The sequence below is a fragment of the Copidosoma floridanum genome, unplaced genomic scaffold (assembly GCF_036245765.1).
Source record: "Copidosoma floridanum isolate Cflo_tuat_1 unplaced genomic scaffold, Cflo_Japanese_pri ptg000017l, whole genome shotgun sequence".
Lineage (NCBI taxonomy): Eukaryota > Metazoa > Arthropoda > Insecta > Hymenoptera > Encyrtidae > Copidosoma > Copidosoma floridanum.
In genome coordinates, this window is record NW_028321894.1 from 10,044,348 (window position 1) to 10,052,452 (window position 8,105).

The window sequence follows — 8,105 nt, forward strand, 5'->3', positions numbered from 1 at the left end:
AAATATTCTTCTCTATCTTCTTCTACCTTATCTTTGTCCATTGCCTCAGCATTAAAAAAACCTTCTCTATCTTTTTCTACCTCATCTTCATCAATTGCCTCAGCATTAACGAAATCATCACGTTCTCCGCCAATAGTTTCTTGTTTCTTTGATTTACCCTCACTATACGTGTCAATATAATAATTTTGTATTAGCAGCAAATTAATATGTGTATCCTTTTTTTCTGCAGTCAAGTAAAGGGGTAAAGTGTTATAACTATTTTTACTTTTCTCCAAAAAATACACGTTAATAGACACATCATTCTGTTTTTTAAATTTTGTAACTTGCTTAGGCTGCACTGGAAAGGTGATCCCCTCGAAACTATAACTGTGTTCGCATTGAGTATAATTTGACACGCGTTGTGCATTTTTATTCACTGGATGTGAAGCTGACAAAATGGCCCATTTGAAGCATTGCTGATCTGCGTTCTGTACATTCACGCAAGCTTTTTTTTTCTCGATAGTAGTAGGGAGTTCTATGTAAGAACTACCACTCATTGCATTGTACTTATTTACATTAACTACTAAATTTAAAATTGAGCGTAAAGTCCATCCAGAATCGCGCTCCTGAAACTCTTCTATATCTGTAGAAATAGGCTTCTGAACATTCGTTTTGAACCATTCATGTAGGTCTGTCGTATCAAAAATGGAATCAGATTCAGTATTAAAATATCTTACTTCAACAGTCTCTGTATCATTTTTTACTGTCAAAAACTCTGCTGCTAATACTGTATTAATTTTTGAAGCATTTTGCTTGTTGAGGTTTTCTCGCACTTTTAAAATGAATATTTTTTTCCGCAGACATAAGAAATTTTATTATATCTAAATGCCTACTATTTGTTAAAACAGCCGTTCTTATGCGATTTTTAAAAGCACTATTAAGATCTTTCCATGTCACAAAATTATAATCATCTTGATTGTCTAATTTTTCATCGAGCCCTGACCCTTGCACTTCTAGAATTTCATAAAATGCTGCTAAAAACGTTGATAAAAGACACTCAATATTCAACAACTTATTTTCCACTGGCGATGACAATTTTACAGACAGCTTATAGTCGGAAATACTTTTAATCACTATTTCACTATTATCAATAAAATCTCGTATCTCGGTCATATTATCACTATGCAGCAAGCGTTGATATTCTATTCGCGCTATTTCACAGAAAATCACGTAACGTTCCACGGCGTTGGCATTAGCAAAATTTTCGCGGAGTTGCTCCATTATACTTACAGCTCGCGTTAACGTACTCAAATGATTGACAAGCAGCTTGAACTTTTCTTTTATACTGATTTACCTCTGCAAAAGCGATACGAGTGATAACTAGCGGTGACTAGCAGCTGTATATAAAGAGATGACACATCGATAGAGGGGTTAGTCAACTAATAATCGTCACAACGTTAAGATGACGAAGTACGTGGTTGATGTTCAAGGCTTTAAAATCATGCCCAACGAATTTATTTTTAAAGAGGTCGCTATTATACCTTTACAAGAAAATGCTACACCGTCAGTTTTAGTCTTAAAGCCATCATATTCTTGGGCACAGCTCTTACCTAAGAACAAATGTGAAAATCGATGGTTGAAGATTAATTACCACGGTCTTCGTTGGAGCTTAGGAGAAGTTCCCTACGAGGATCTAGCTCCAACCTTTTGAGCCATTATTAAAGAAGATGATGTTATTTACGTAAAAGGTCTTGAAAATATCGAATGGTTGCGTCGTGTGCTATTCAATAGGGATATTACTCATAGTATGATTATATGCTCTACTAAATATTTGCGTAATATAATTATTTTTATAGGTACATTTATGATATTAAGCAATGTCCAGCTTTAAAAAAAATCAGTATGGATGATATCAAATGCATGAATCACCAATATAACTCAGCTCATTGTGCTGTGAAGAATGCTACAGCTTAAAAAAAATGGATTTTAAAAGAGCAGCAACGACAAAACGATATTTTTTAATTAATGTACACCTGATACACAATACTCATGCAAAAATAAGTTCTTCATGAATCTATGTTGATTTTTTTCATTCACGCCTCCTTATTACTGCGCCGATTAAAATTACTTTATCGTATTAACTGACTCTATTCGTTGGCAAGGTACTGCGGTGAAGAGGAGTAAGCCAAGCAATGTTGGGATACGCTTTCGGTTATGAAATGGTATACATGTTCTCTGGCAACACGCATCACTCGATACGCCCGCTCTTCAGAAATAAATATGATGCTTGTACATTATACGCCTAAATAAAAAGCAAAGAGTTATCGGCCACGGCTTACACATACGTGTATCCTAGCATGACTCGTTGCACCCGCTCTTGCTAAGAAAAAAATATTACACTGGAACATTATACGCCTATAAATAAAAAGCGAAAAGTCATCAGCCACGGCTAACACATCCGTATAGATAAGAAATAATAGCTCCATTACTTGGCAAGGTACTGCGTTGAGTAAGCCAACGTCGGTCGCAGCTAAACGAGATATGCGATCCGCTACATTCACTGATACACGTTTATGCTTGATCATCTTCCTCTCGCGCTGTACGTTGGGCTTGTCACACTTACACCTTTTGGACCTATCCTGATGACGTTGGAGCTTAATTTGCGGTCAGAAAGGAAGGGAGCTGTCAATACCATCCGACATCACAGCATCCGGAAGAGGCCCCCTTCCCCTGACGTTACCATCCGAGTAGTCCGCACCACCCACCGCCCGTGCCCCTCTTTCCACCGTCCGATCAGCCCCCACCACAACCTTTCCTCTACCGCCCGATCATCCCCCACCACCGCCTCTCCTTCACCGCCTCTTTTCCACCCACAGCTATAGCTAGAGCCTCTCTCCCCACCACTACCTCAGGGGGGGAGCTGGGGGGGTGCCAGAACCGCCATGGTTGACCTACTGTAATATCTGCTGAGATTATTTTAAATAAAGAAACTGACAAAATTAATTATGAAGCACATGCTACGTAGTCCACATAATAATACAAGTCCTTGTTTACACAAAGCAAACTTCCAATATGTAAAGAATGTCCCTAAACCTTCCACTTATTTAACTACATTTAAACAAATGGTTATCCTAAATACAAGCGAAGAAGTTACATTTACAAATACTATATTTAAAAAAAAAAAATTAAAAAAATTCCAGTTGACAATTCAATAGTTTTTTCTTATTATTAATTTTTGTTGATAAAATTCCAATGCCCTATTAATATTGAATATCGTGCATCCATACAAAGCATTAAGTACGTGTATGATTATATTCACAAAAGTATTGATAGAGAATTTGTAGTAAAAAAGAGTGTTAATTATAAGAACGAAGAAACTTTAGATAAACTTAAAAATGATGTTAATGGTAGATACTTGAGTCCAATGGAAGCTGCCTGGAGATTACAAGGATTCTCAATTTGTGGTACGAGTCACAAAGTATTTAATTGGTCAAATAAGTCAAGAAAGTAGACAAAAATTTATTTTTTTTTAAAATAAAATTGAAAATACAATAGAAAAAAGACAAACCACACTAACAGCATGGTTTGAATTAAACAAAGTTTATAATCTCACGTGTAACGTCAGCGCGACGTACTATTTAAGTCTAAGATTTCACTTGATAACTCAAGACACACGCTAGGCACTTTAGTGGGACACGGAGCTACAGATAGTTCAATCTAACCACACGGTATTCGAAAAGGGGCTACGACTGCTTTCACGCGACTAGAATTAACTGCTGTGCATTATTCTAATGCACGGGCTCGGGGCTCGTTTAAAGTTGGTCGATTTCACCTGGAGCGTTGTACTGACAAGTATCTTGTTCACGATCTAGATACTACCACCACTATTATGGGTGAAGGTATCATTTCTAGGGGTTACGTAGGGGTAGATGGTAATTTTACTCGCTACCTGACTAGGATGTACCAATGCCCTCGTGAGAACTGGTATTCGCGTTAATTAAATTAGTTCTTGTTGCTCTGACGGTACCATTACCGTTGTGAGTAGTGGTGTGTGCGTAAAACAAAAACAAAACTTAGTACTTCCCGGTGATCCACGGGTACCAATACCGTGGTGAGTAATGATGTGCGCATAAAAAAAAAAAAAACTTGGTATCATCCGGTGGTCCACGGGTACCAGTACCACGGCGAGTAATGGGGTGCGTGTAAAAATAAATAAACTAAGGACTGTCCAGTGATCTACGGATACCAATACTGTGGTGAGTAATGGTGTGCGCATTAGAGTTTATGCTCGCACCGGGATGAATAGGGGAAAAAACAATCAAAAATGTAATAAACTTAAAACACTTCATTTTATTTCAAACAAAATACTTATGCACATGGCGAACCAGTGCGAGGTATCCGTATCTGAAATTTAAATCGTGCTCGTGGAAGACCTAGTAGCGGAGGAAGACTCTAGCTACTCAGTCGACCGTTCGAGGGTGAAACAATTACTGTGTCCTAACCCTGTCGTAAACTGGGAGGTAGCAGAGGCAAACTCTTACTACTCAGCTCACCATTCGAGGGGTAAAAGTTAAGAAAGTCTCTGGGCCTCTTTATATGGAGTAGTTGACCTCACTGACGCACTGGTATGAGAACGACACAGGAAAACTTGCCAGTAAAAAATCTTAAAGAAAATACAATAGCCACAAATTTAATTGGCTTAAACTGCTCCAGTTTAAGAAATTGTCACTTCCCACATCTGGGTTGCTCTCCTATATGCGTCGAAAGAAAGTAAGGTGATTCATTTACTCTTGCCCCTCCTTTTTCTTTTACATCCAAATTTGACAGAATTTCACTATAACTTAATGTTGACATTAAGATAAAATATTATTATTTACTAAATTTAAACACCGCTTGGTTACTCAACTGAACTCATTGCAAGAAAAAACGGTAAAAATCGATTAACAATTCAATTAACGCTCGGGTGAATAAACAATTGGTGTGTTACGATAAATCAATTAACGCTAATACTTAAACGGCAGTAACAGTGGCCATGGCCATTTAACTGATAATTATAATACAAGTGATAGAAGTAGTTTTAATAATAATAATAATAATAATAATAATAATTATAATAATAATAATCATAGTAATGATAGGAAGAATATCAGTTGTTAGGATACTAATGGAAGTAATAGTACTTTGCCTGTCACGAGTTAACAGGATAAGGTTTACCGGTAGTTTTAAATGTTTATAATGTTGCAAAAATAATGCAAAATTTTGGTAGAGTTTTAGTCTACATGGTTTTCGCTGCTAGTCGTTAGAGAGGGAGTCGTCTCGTGATACCCTTGGGAATCAGAAATTCTGTTACCTGTGTTGGAGGCAGGAGTACAGACTTACTCTCTCTCTTTCTCGATATGTCCGAGTTTGGAAAAGAGAAAGGTTTAACTTACCCTTTTTTATTACATTTAAAAAAGTAATAGGATTGAACTTATCAATAAATTAAACTATTGCAGTATGTTTATGAAATTATTAATGTGGTGCAAAAAGGGTTACTCGGTTAATCATAAGCTTGCGAACTTGAATGGTAAAAATCGGATATACCCTTAAAGTTGTTTACCAGGCTTGTCGTAGTAAATATGTGATGTAAATGCTTGCTAGTAATGTAGTGTGTGCTTATTGTTTGTGACGATTCTGGCTTTTACTAATGTTTTTACTTATTTGTGTGTATTAATTCTAAGCTATCCTAATATTTAACTTTATGTCATTCGATCCTCATCTAAAATTGTGTTCGCATTTAATATTATTCTTCAGTTTAACTGCTTCCAGTGGAATTTCTGCATCTATGGTTGTAGAGAAATATTTTGTTTTCCATTTCTGGTCAGCATAGACCAGTGTGCATGAACATGAATCATCATTGTACTGCAGGTACAAGTAACTTGCACGTAATTTATTTTTTTCAGATGCACGTTGGTCTTTGCTCAAGTGCTTTCAAAACAATATTGCTAGGGAATGACCAGGACAAAAAAAAAATTTGTTAGTAATCTGAGTCTGCTGACATTACACACAAAATAAATAATAGTTGTTATTATTTCAGAGCATTACACTTTCAAAAACGAATTTTAAACTTTGCAAAAACTAAAAAATACAGGATAAAATACACCAATAGGGAGATCAAACAGAGTATTTCCTACAAATCATAAAAATTTTTTTTTCTTCAATTAATAATTAATAAGGTAAATGGAGCAACATTATTTAAGGACCTCAAAACATTTCACAAGATAACAAATTAAATATGTAAAGGTCCTTTGATAGCAATGAGTTAAATAGAACACGATAAATAAATAAATAAAATTTTTATGAAAGCCAGTTAAAACTTATTACCATTAAATCACAATTTTTTAAACTGTATGTGAGCAACCAGATAAGCCTTTTTTTATTTTTGGCCCAGGAAGTTCAAGAAAAACATTTAACTATAAAACGTTAATTTGTTACTACCATTTTTGTAAAAAAAAACTTAATCCATGACATGGACTAGTATAGCATCAATATACCTTCCATAAGGAGTGACCAGTCATAAGACATTTTATTTACTATAAGACCTGAACATTGTATAAAGTTTGCTCTTAAAATTTAAATATAAAAAAAAAAAATTAAAAGAAACAAAATTCAATTATATGGGACAAGGCTTCTGTGATACCAAAAAAAGTATTAAAAATAGTTGAAAGGAAAAAACGTTATTCATGTGATAAAAATATTCATTTTAGTAATTAACTAATTGTTTAAAGATGCAGTTTGAGACAGATTCTTCCAGTTTTAAATAATAGTAATAGAAGTATGATCAAACAGGAAAGAATTTAATCACTGTATTTTTGGTCGTTGTTTTGTTCTCTAAAACTCAGTATCAATGTTTGTTCAATTGACAAAACACTTTGAAAAGTATGATTAAGTATTGGAAATAGAAAAATTAAATTATTTTAGGTCCCAGGTAAATATAAAACAACTGATGTTTGTTCCAATATTTAAAAAAATAATATTAACCTTCCAACAAATAGCGTTTTACTGAATTCTTATCTTGAATTTATTTACTTTTTGAATGATGAAGTTTAAAATCACGTAAAAAGAGAAATAAAAACATATAACAGCATAGATCATGCTACTTACGAGGGTGTTAATGTACCTTATAATTATATTTATATAAATTTATTAAGTAAGTTCTTAAACAATATTCGTAAAGGCTTACCACCACATAAGCTTGGTTTAAGAACTAGAGAAATTATTATGTTGATAGGAAATTTAAGTATAGTTGATGGCTTATGTAATGGTACAAGAACACAAATTACAAAATTAGTTAAATACAGTATTAAACACAAAATCATAACTTAAAAAAAAAATTGGGAAGAGAGTTCTTATACCAAAAATTACTTTAAATACAGGAAATTCACTATAATTACCTCTTAGTTTATACAGAAAACAATTCCCCTTAGTCTTATCGTTTTTAATGACTAGTAACACATCTTAAGGTCAAAGTTTAAATAATGTGGGATTTTTCTTAAAAAAACCACTGTTCTCGCATGGTCAATTATAAGTCACGTTATCAGAATACAAAAATAAAAATAAAGTTCATATTTCAATAGTACGTGATAATGATTTTAAAATATCAGATATTGTTTGCAAACAAAGTTTTGGTATTAATTAATTTAAAGTAGATAAAAAAAAGTATAATTTCTTTTCGTTAGCAAAAGTATTGAATTGTACGTTATAATTTTGCTCCGTTTATTTAAATAATAAATAAATGTATTTAATCAATAAAATAACAATTCAAATATTGTTTCATGACAATTCACATTATTTGACATATTTTAATTAAGATGATTTCTATGTTTTTGTAACTAATAGGGCTACGAGTAAGGTCTAAGGTTAAAATATTTTATAAGTCCATTCATTAATATTAATAAAGCATAAAAATATTATGTCATGTTTTTATACATACTTTATAATGTAATTAAAAAGCTTTTAGACAATTTAAGAAAATCAGAGCCAACGCACCATAGCACTACCTCAACAGTGGTGTGAAAGATTTGAGTGCAATAAAAATTAGGGGCCTTTTTAAAACTGTTAGAAGAGCTGAGACAGAAGTTTTAAAA